The 10268-nt window shown below is 39.7% G+C and overlaps 2 long non-coding RNA genes across 2 annotated transcripts; one reads left to right on the plus strand and one right to left on the minus strand.

The window, feature by feature from the left end:
• Window positions 1-267: 267 nt before the first annotated feature.
• On the minus strand, window positions 268-10086 carry LOC149131339 (uncharacterized). Its single transcript, XR_016238064.1, has 3 exons — window positions 9970-10086; window positions 6866-8803; window positions 268-481 (listed from the first exon to the last, which is right to left on the minus strand). It is a non-coding gene; the product is annotated as an uncharacterized LOC149131339 (long non-coding RNA).
• On the plus strand, window positions 4970-8247 carry LOC128250593 (uncharacterized). The gene is made up of 2 exons (XR_008266621.2): window positions 4970-5145; window positions 8049-8247. It is a non-coding gene; the product is annotated as an uncharacterized LOC128250593 (long non-coding RNA).
• Window positions 10087-10268: the final 182 nt, after the last annotated feature.

A 10268-nucleotide genomic window follows, 5' to 3' on the forward strand; every position in this document is an offset into this window, starting at 1 on the left:
TTAACTTGCTTATTGGTGACGGAGAGAACTTGTAGTAATTAACCCCAAATATTAAACAAATAAGGAAAGTATCAGACGGTCGTGAGATATGCTAAAAACAACAGCTAAATAGCCATTAGCTTTTTTCTGTAGTGAAACCATATTCAACACAATATTTAAGGGTAAGTGCGTAGATGACTGAAAGAGATAGGATACTAACGGCTTAAAGACGCGATTGTAAGTCCACTCGACACAACTCCGCGTAATTATAAAGTTAAAGAAACTTACCTTTTAATAAATAAACCCTCGAAGAAAACCTGACCAGTATTCTTTATTCGTCTGATGTTTCGTGAGAAGGCGAGCCAGCTTTGAAATAGTTTCGTTTTGAGTTAGGTTTTTTTCAAAGAACAAAACAGTTTGAGTGTTTGTAACTCCTCTTTCAGTTTCCTTCGACCACTTGGCAGAGAGAGTGGGGATATGTGTGCCTGTGTCTGTGTTTAGGCTTGGTATGGGAAAAAAATACATAAATACACTCTCAACATCGGAATGTGTGCAAGATTGTGGTTTGAAAGTGTAACAATTATATCACGAGAAGGTGGTTAAGAACATACTCTTTTATTTTTTTACTTGTTTCAGTCATTTGACTGCGGCCATGTTGGAGCACCGCCTTTTAGTCGAGCAAATCGACCCCAGGACTTATTCTTTGGTAGCCCAGTACTTATTCTATCGGTCTCTTTTTGCCGAAAGGCTAAGTTACGGGAAATTTCACCCCCACCCCTCTGTTGGGAAGTATACCCGCACGATTGTCACTAAGAAGAAAAAAAAACTCGGATTTTTTGTGCGGAATCAAGTACCCTGACCTCTTAATATGCTGCAAACCCCTTTTTTTTGTTCGGGGGGAAAAAAGTGGATTGGAAAACCGGACCCACCCACCACACCCCCTCCCTTATCCAAGAATCATTGGAAATTATTTTTTGTATTTTTTTTTTTTTTCCTTGAATGAATTCCGGTGACCTCCTAATATGCCACAAAACCCCTTTTGGGGTTCGGAAAACAGGGCAGGGTGGGGTGGGGGTGCAACTCACGGAAATGTCAAATCCCAACCACCTCCACCATTCTCAAATATTTTTTGCTGTTTCTTTCTTTACCCATATTTTTAGGGCATTCAAAGGGCATACAAGCGATCGCCATTTTTAGATGAGATTTTGCAGAAATACGTTTTCGAAAGAGTGTGCATTACATCAGATTGAAAATTCTAAGAATTTTGAAATGAATAAGTGAAAGTTAGTGGTAAGGAAGTGAGTGGAGAGATAAAGAATGATAAGGAATGCATCTCAAGAAAACACGTTAGAGTTTGTGTATGTATGTGAAACAAGTAAAAGTATAATATTAAAGCAAAATATCTTTTTCATACCTGTTAGAATCACTGGATATAATATATATAATACATAATAATCCCAGATTACAGAATAGATTTGAAAAACTAAAGCACTTGCCCTTTGCAATTTTTGGCACCGAAATCCGGTAACTAATGCGTTTTGTTTTTGTGTGGGGAGAGAGTGAGTGATTGACAAAGTTTACCTAAACTTTCAATAGTATAGCAATATATTATATCATCATTATCGTTTAATGTCTGCTTTCCATATCCGGTTTTCCACTCTTTTTTTTTTTTCCGAACCAAATTAAGGGATTTGCAGCATATTAGGAAGTCAGGGTACTTGATTCCACGCAAAAAAATCCGAGATTTTTTTTTTTTTCTTGGGGAAAATTGTGCAGGTGAAAGGATCGAAATTTGCTGAACAATTGAGTGTGTTCGCAGCCAGTGCAAAAATTGCTAATGCATACCTGGCATTGATGTGAAGGCGCGTGACTTTGTGGTTAGGGCATTCGGCTCGCGATTGTAAGGTCGTGAGTTCAATTCCCGGCGACGCGTTGTGTCCTTGAGCAAGACACTTTATTTCACGTTACTCCAGTTCACTCAGCTGGCAAAAATGAGTAGTACCTGTATTTCAAAAGGCTGGCCTTGTCACACTCTGTGTCACGCTGAATCTCCCTGAGAACTACGTTTGGGGTACACGTATCTGTGGAGTGCTCAGCCACTTGCACGTTAAATTTCACGAGCAGGCTGTTCCGTTGATCGTATCAGCTGGGACCCACGTCGTTGTAACCGACGGAGTACTCCCTTTTGCTGGCTTTGATACTATACTCTCCTAATCCCAAGCAGTTACGTTTAGAAACAAAATAGTTATAATCAGCAATATCACTGCAACTGCTTAGGGACAATTGAGTGTGTTTGCAAAAATTGCAAATGTATACTTGACTTTGATACTTGCACTCTCTTGACCCCAACTGTTTGTTTTAAATAATTAATCTGCAAATCTCCATATAACAAATGAATATTACAATGTTTGGTTAACCTATTTAGATACTGAACATGTACAATTTAATCTTAATCTAGAATAGTCCTTCTCTTCTTTCCTGTGATAAATTCTCTCGGGTTGCGCGATGTTGTTCAGCATTCTAATGTAAAATTTCTCCTCTTCTTTCCTTGCTACTTACTCTATGTTGTTGAGGGCCCTGTAGTAAAATTTCGGAGCTGTCGTGCTTGGCTCAAGTTAGCCTGCGCTTCTCTCCATTTTGCAGCATTTCTGTTTTACAGCTTCTCCTCGACCACTGCTCAATCTTCTTCGCCTCTCCTGTTGACGAAGCCTGGCTGCTTCTCTTCTCTGGCTAGCAATATCAACACTCATAATGGGGTTTTAATAGTTACGAAAAATAAGATGGGTTTAAACAGTGACTTCGAATTTATCAAAATAAGAGCGTAGCAAATTTACGGGGTTTTCAGTGCCCATAATTATTTTGAAAGTGTGGTAAGTAGCTTGCTTACCAACCACATGGTTCTGGGTTCAGTCCCACTGCGTGGCACCTTGGACAAGTGTCTTCTACTATAGCCTCGGGCCGATCAAAGCCTTGTGAGTGGATTTGGTAGATGGAAACTGAAAGAAGCCCGTCGTATATATGTATATATATATATATATATATATATATATATATATATATATATATATGTGTGTATATGTATATGTATGTGTGTGTATATGTTTGTGTGTCTGTGTTTGTCTCCCCAACATCGCTTGACAACCGATGCTGGTTTGTTTACGTCCCCGTAACTTAGCGGTTCGGCAAAAGAGACCGATAGAATAAGTACTAGGCTTCCATAGAATAAGTCCTGGGGTCGATTTGCTCGACTCAAGGCGGTGCTCCAGCATGGCCGCAGTCAAATGACTGAAACAAGTAAAAGAGAGTATATATTCTGCTTCGTATCCATTATTATAGTATGGATTTTAATGAGCAAATATTTAAAACACAGGTAATAATAAATTTAAATAGAATTACCTTTCATACGACCTTTAAAACTTTCAGACTTTGATAAGCTATAAAGCTTTCATATTGGTGAACCTCAAAAAATTGTATTACCCATCAACCTATTTACAGAAAATTAAACCTCCTTGTACTCCTACCTTTATTGCATTTTAAATAGTTATTTTGTTTTATTTTCTTTCATCTTCCTTCCAATCCTATTAATGACGTTGTCATACTGTCTTATTAAAATTCAACCATGTTGCCTGAGATATACTAACACAGGAGGTTATCATATGAAGGAGATTTGGTTGCTATTTGACACAAGTAGGGCGAATGCATAGATGTTTTGTTGGAGTAACAATTGCAGAAAGAGCAACAGATAAGAGAAAAGAGTCCCCAATGTCGCCCACAGTTAGAATACTGCAATCTGAGTCTATGTAACTATGTACCGTGGAGGTGCAATGGCCTAGTGGTTAGGGCAGCGGACTCGCGGTTTCGATTCCCAGACCGGGCGCTGTGAGTGTTTATTGAGCGAAAACACCTAAAGCTCCACGAGGCTCCGGCAGGGGATGGTGGCGAACCCTGCTGTACTTTTAAACCACAACTTTCTCTCATGTGTTGTCTTGTCAACTGCATGCTTGTTCTGTTTGACACGTGGCAGTGGAAACTAATGGGTGTACGTGCGTGTTTGTTCTTGTGTGTGTGCTTGCTTGTTCTGTTTTTATGTGTATGAAATGAAGATATAACAAAAACAATGTCGCATTTTAAACTTGGAGAAAAAAGGCTTGCATATTTGTTCTTACCTGCTACATGTGTGTGTGTAAAATCTGTAAATTTCCAAAAAGAAAACGAAATTTTACATACACACATGTAGCAGGTAAGAACATATATGCAAGGCTTTTTTCTCCAAGTTTAAAATGCGACATTGCTTTTGTTATATCTATAGTCCATACACATAAATACATAAAAAAATAGAACAAGCACGCACAAACACCCAATAGCTTCTTTTACGCGTCCATCCGAACAAGTACGCAGTTGACAACGGAGAGTCGTTTTGTTGTGTACTCAAAACGAATGATCGTCCGAGAATGTATGAGTGAAAGACGAGAATGTGTGTGTGTGTGTGTGTGTAAGTGTACGTGCGCATGTGTCTATGCGGCCTGTACGGCAAAAATCTGACAAGCTGACTTCATAAACGTGTTACATCCTGACTGCATCAAGTCGAATTTAATTCAACGAATCAGCAAGGATCTCGTTACTCGGTCGCTCGACCTGCTAGAACTAGAAATAGCAGCCAAATCTTCCTCGGATCATACCCTTGGGTAAAAAAAACAGCGCGTTAAACAGAATCACTCTAGATAGCTCTTAACCAAAATACCTCCGTATCTCCGACCCACCTCTACATACTCCTATCATAAAACCTAGTCACATTCACACGTACTTTACTATTCCCACTATGTCAACAAACAATTGCCTACAACAACATACCAGTCAATCACAGCCAATTACTCTCGCTGTTACACTCCCTGCTATAATTGTCGGAAGAGCAAGTTCAGCATTAGCATAATTTGTTTAGTGAATGTATACTTGGGTCGTCTGTCAGTCAGAGTGAAACGGAACTGGGTGTTTGTATGGAAGGATAGTCGGGTAATAATTACGTTAGATGTGAAACTTACGAAGAAAAACAGGATGAAACTGCCAGTCTCCGAGATAAGATAAAATTTCTACATCCTGATATAAACATTAATTTTTACACAAGATTGCACATGGTTCCGTGTTCAATCCCACTGCGTGGCACCTTGAGTAAGTGTCTTCTATAGCCTCGGGCCGACCGTGTCGTATATATATATGTATACACACACACACACATATATATATATATACAAATAATAAATGAGTATATGCGTATATACGTACATGTCTGTACATACCTACATCTACCTGTATATATAGATGCATATCTGGGTACAGGACGTAGCAAAAAAAAAAAACGTAGGCAAAATGATAAACGGAATACAGAAAACACACAGGCCACATAGAGAACATTTCCTTCATATATATATATATATATATATATATATATATATATATATATATATATATATATCATCGTTTAACGTCCGCTTTCCATGCTAGCATGGGTGTTGGCAGAATGGTGTATTTTACGTGCCACCTGCACAGGAGCCAATACACACACACACACATGTATATATATATGTATACAGATTTAATCTGCGATCCATGGGACGAGCCGTTTTAACGTTGCGTCCTGCCCGAAGCTCGTCGAAACGCCGGTGTTAAAACGTGGGTAGCTGAAGAAGTAGAATGTTCTCTATGTGGCTCGTGTGTTCTCGTCTACGTTTGTGTGCAATGTCCTGTACCCAGATATGCACCTATACATACAGGTGGATGTCGGTATGCACATACCTGTACGTATATATGCATATACTCATTTACTTTTGTTTTTACATGATTGAACGCAGCGTCTCACAAAAATTGTAAGTAGTTCGTAAACTTATCCTCCGACGCTACTCTATCTCTTTCTCTTTCCTTTCTCCCCCCCCCTCGTTCTTCCTCTGTACTACTACGTATCTCGCCTTACCCCTCTTGTTCTTCCTCTGTACTACTACGTATCTCGCCTTACCCCTCTTGTTCTTCCTCTGTTACTACTACGTATCTCCTTTTTCCCCCTCGTATTTCCTCTCTTTCTCTTTTCCTCTCGTTGCTCACCATTCTTCTACTTCCTCCCTCTCTTTCTCCCTCTACCACTCTCTCTCTCTTCCCTTTACACCGGCATGGTCACATGCTTCCGGTCAATAATCCTTTCCTTCCTTGGCTTTCGCCAAGTAACACACGCTACCACTGTCTCTCTCGGTTCCGTGCCTCATCGCGTTCATACACACATAATTTTTCTCGTCTGGCCGTAAAGCCTTCTGTTTGTTTTCCTGTCTTGTTTTTCGTCCGCCACTACATTCCTCCATGGCTAGATTTAATTTGCGTATACAGATTTAATCTGCGATCCATGGGACGAGCCGTTTTAACGTTGCGTCCTGCCCGAAGCTCGTCGAAACGCCGGTGTTAAAACGTGGGTAGCTGAAGAAGTAGAATGTTCTCTATGTGGCTCGTGTGTTCTCGTCTACGTTTGTGTGCAATGTCCTGTACCCAGATATGCACCTATACATACAGGTGGATGTCGGTATGCACATACCTGTACGTATATATGCATATACTCATTTACTTTTGTTTTTATATATATATATATATATATATACACACACACACACGTATGTATATTTACACATGTGCGTGTCATTGTGTCTGTGTTTGTTCCCCCACCGCCGTTGCTGTGTTTACGTCCCCATAATGTAGCAGTTCACCAAAAAGAATGATAAAATAAAAGTCAAGCTTGAAAATAAATAAGTACTAGGATCGATTAAAAAAAATTCTTGGACGCGGTGCTCTACCATGGCCGCAGTCTAATAACTGAACCAAGTAAAAGAAAAGAAAAAAAATGAAAGCTTACACACATAGGTGCAGACGTGGTTGTGTGGTAAGAAAATTACTTCCCAATCACATGGTTCCGGGTTCAATCCCACTGCATAGCACTTTGGGCAAATGTCTTTTTGCTATAGCCTCAGACCGACCAATGTCCTGTGAGTGAATTTGGTAGACAGAAACTTAGAGGACCTTCTGCGATTCGTTCTGGTTCTCGTGAACGATGTTAAAACGGCGACCTTTGAGTTGCACTTTCATTTTGGAGATGAGATGGAAGTCTCCCGGTGCTAAATCTGGCGAATAGGGCAGGTGTGGAAGCAATACCATGTTGTTTGTAGCAAGAAACTCACGAATGAGGAGAGCTCGGTGACGGTACACTGTCGCCGTGAAGAATTCAATTCCTCACCGCGCTCCACAGATCCGGTCGCTTTCGCCGAATTTCTTCTTTCAAACGCTTCAAAGTGTTGCAGTAGAACTTTTGATTGACGATCTGGTCCTGGGGCACGAATTCTCGATGCATAATGCCTCGTGTTACAGGTCTTCCAGATCACTCATCATCTTCTAGGAACGTTCTTCCGCTTTTGAGCTGCCTGTGTCACTCGAACCTTTGCGTACGACCCATTGCCTCATCGCCGTAAGCTTGCTGAAGCATGCTCAATATCTCTGTAACAGACTTCCCAAGTTAAATCAAAATTCCATGTTGGCTCTTTGTTCCTGTCCATGACAAAATCGCAGACTACAGCATACACGTAATCATAAAAGCACAAATTTTACAACTTCCGAACTAAACGCAGCGATGTCAATCGGCACACTGTCTCATGAAGATCGCTGTTAGTTCACTGCGCAGAGAACTGTTTGCTACCATCTACTGGCGTGCTACAGAACTAGTTCGGGAACTTTTTGATACCAATTCGTTAAAACATTTTGCTATACGGCTTAAAATTTCGCAGAGCCCACAGAAGCCCGTCTCTTTCAGGCATTAACTTCTAGTGTTTTGAGAGCTCTTTTCTTTCATTTGTCCACTTACTTGTGTGTATGTGCCTGCGTGGCGAGCATGTATGTATGTCTGTGTGTGTATGTGTTGGCCAGTAGTTCATATTAGGTTGTTTCACATGAAATGTCGCATTTTTAATTACCTGTTATTTCAGTCATTTAAAAACTCAATTATGTATACCTTGCATTTAATATTGACTCTTTTTCTTTCTCAACAGAATTGGTATACAAAATTCGTACCCACGGATCTTATGAAAATGATAACAATCAAACTATGTTGAGTGATTTTCTCGTAGGAGTACAAACTGGGTCATTCTGCTGCAGAAACTCTACGGAATATCAAGCGGACCTTTGGTAATGGTTTTGTTGACATCAGAACTGTTCAGAGATAGTTCTGTAGTAACGCCGTGCGCATGCGTAGTCTCACGCATGCGTAGAATTAAACAACCAAGCGTTCCCGCTCAATTCATTCTCTTTCTTGCTGGCCAGCATAGAGCAATGGACGTGTCAAGAGTGTCTCTAACATTCGAACTCTGGAGACAGCCTCTTTACGTGTTAAGCTGTCTCTCTACATCTTTCGGACTTACGCTCGACAGCTCGCTCACACCTACATAACAACGTCCCAACAACAGAAGCTGTAACAACAAGAACTAAAGATGTATATATTTACCACCTGAATAAAGTGTTGTTTAAGTTGATAGTCTGGAGTTCAGCGTTCCGTTATATTCTTTAAGTTTATAGTAGGAAAGTCAGGTATACGTCTAAAGATGCATAACCCACTTTCTACTATAGTTCCATAGCTCTTGTACAGGAGATGATAACCTTGAAAATAAACCAAGCGGTAGGCCAAAACCAGTTATTCGGCATGATGGATTAAAGGCTTTGGTTGAACAAAATCCGAGAACAAAGGTTCGAAAACTTTCATCAGAACTCCAAACATCTCACACAACTGTTTTTGGACACCTGTAAAAAACTGGAAAAGTCAAGAAAACAGATAGGTTTGTTCCACATCAACTGAACGAGATTTTAAAAAACAGACGTCTCAAAGTGTGCTCCTCATTGCTTTTTCGACTGGAAAAAGACCATTTGTGCATCAAATCATTACTTGTGATGAGAAATGGATACTCTTCGACAACAGCAGGAGATCAGGACAGCGATTAGATGCAGGAGAGTCACCTAAACATTACTCCCCCACCATTGTACCGTAAAAAGTTATTGTATGGTGGTCTGCGAAGGGAGTTATTCATTATTCATTTTTGCAGCAAGGTAAAAAGGTAACAGTAACATCGTGCTGCCAGGAAATTGCATGAGAATTTGAAAAAGAAGCAACCCAGACGAGTGAATAGAGCTGGCCTAATTTTGCTCCACGACAATACAAGTCCTCACACTCCTCAAGCTACAGATCAGCAGCTGCGAAGCCTGAATTATGAGATTTTGCAACATCCTCCCTAATCCCCTGATATCTCTCCTACTGATCATCACTTATTTAAGTAATTCGGGCTTTTCATAAGCAATAAAACATTCTTAAATAGAGAAAAGGTAATTGAAGCATTCGGACAGTCTACCACAGCAAAAGATGTCATATAGTCCATCTTTTTTTAAAGATGTGTAGTAACGCCTGCGCATGCGTAAAATTAAACAAGCAAGCGTTTCCCGCTCAATTCATTCTCTTTCTCGCTGGCCAGCGATTGAGCAAGGACGTGTGTTTAAAGCTGTCTGTACATCTTTCGGTCTTATACTCGACAGCTCGTTATTCTCACCTCTAAAGATATATAACTAAAAGATATGTATGTTTATCACCTAAATAAATGTTGTTTGAGTTGTTTAGTCTGGAGTTCAGCGTTCCGTCAATTTCTTTAATTTTATAGTAGAAAGTCAGGTATACAATCTAAAGATGTATAACCCACTTTCTACTAAAGATGGAATATATGACAAAGAGAAACGTTGGGTAAACGTCATAAGTGAACAGACATCGTACTTTGATTAAATAAATCAGTTCCCTAAAACTTCTGAAACATTTTATTGTTACCTTTCATTTACGATATTTCATGCGAAACAACCTAATATATCTAAAGAGACACACTCTTAAACAATAGAATAGTAATATTCAGATTAATTTGTTCAGAGAAAAACGCTTACCATTATAGGCGACCAGTCAAACCCAAATTAACAGTGGCACATAACTTCTCTATAACTGAAGACGAGAAAAAAATGACGGTCAGTTATTTTTTAAAAACAAAAACTTCCGGAACGAATCTCTGTTGTCAAATCCATTGGTGAAACAGAGTTATCTCCCTCAGATCGGTTTCAGTTGTTTTGACACAACATAAGATGAATTTGATACTTTATTCTATTAAATAGCTCTTTCATGATGTAATTGCTTCGGTTTCAACTCAAGGGTTCAGATTAAGTTAATACTGCGTGTTTTCGTACCCCAC

The sequence above is a fragment of the Octopus bimaculoides genome, chromosome 23 (genome assembly GCF_046866305.1).
Source record: "Octopus bimaculoides isolate indiv1 chromosome 23, ASM4686630v1, whole genome shotgun sequence".
Classification (NCBI taxonomy): domain Eukaryota; kingdom Metazoa; phylum Mollusca; class Cephalopoda; order Octopoda; family Octopodidae; genus Octopus; species Octopus bimaculoides.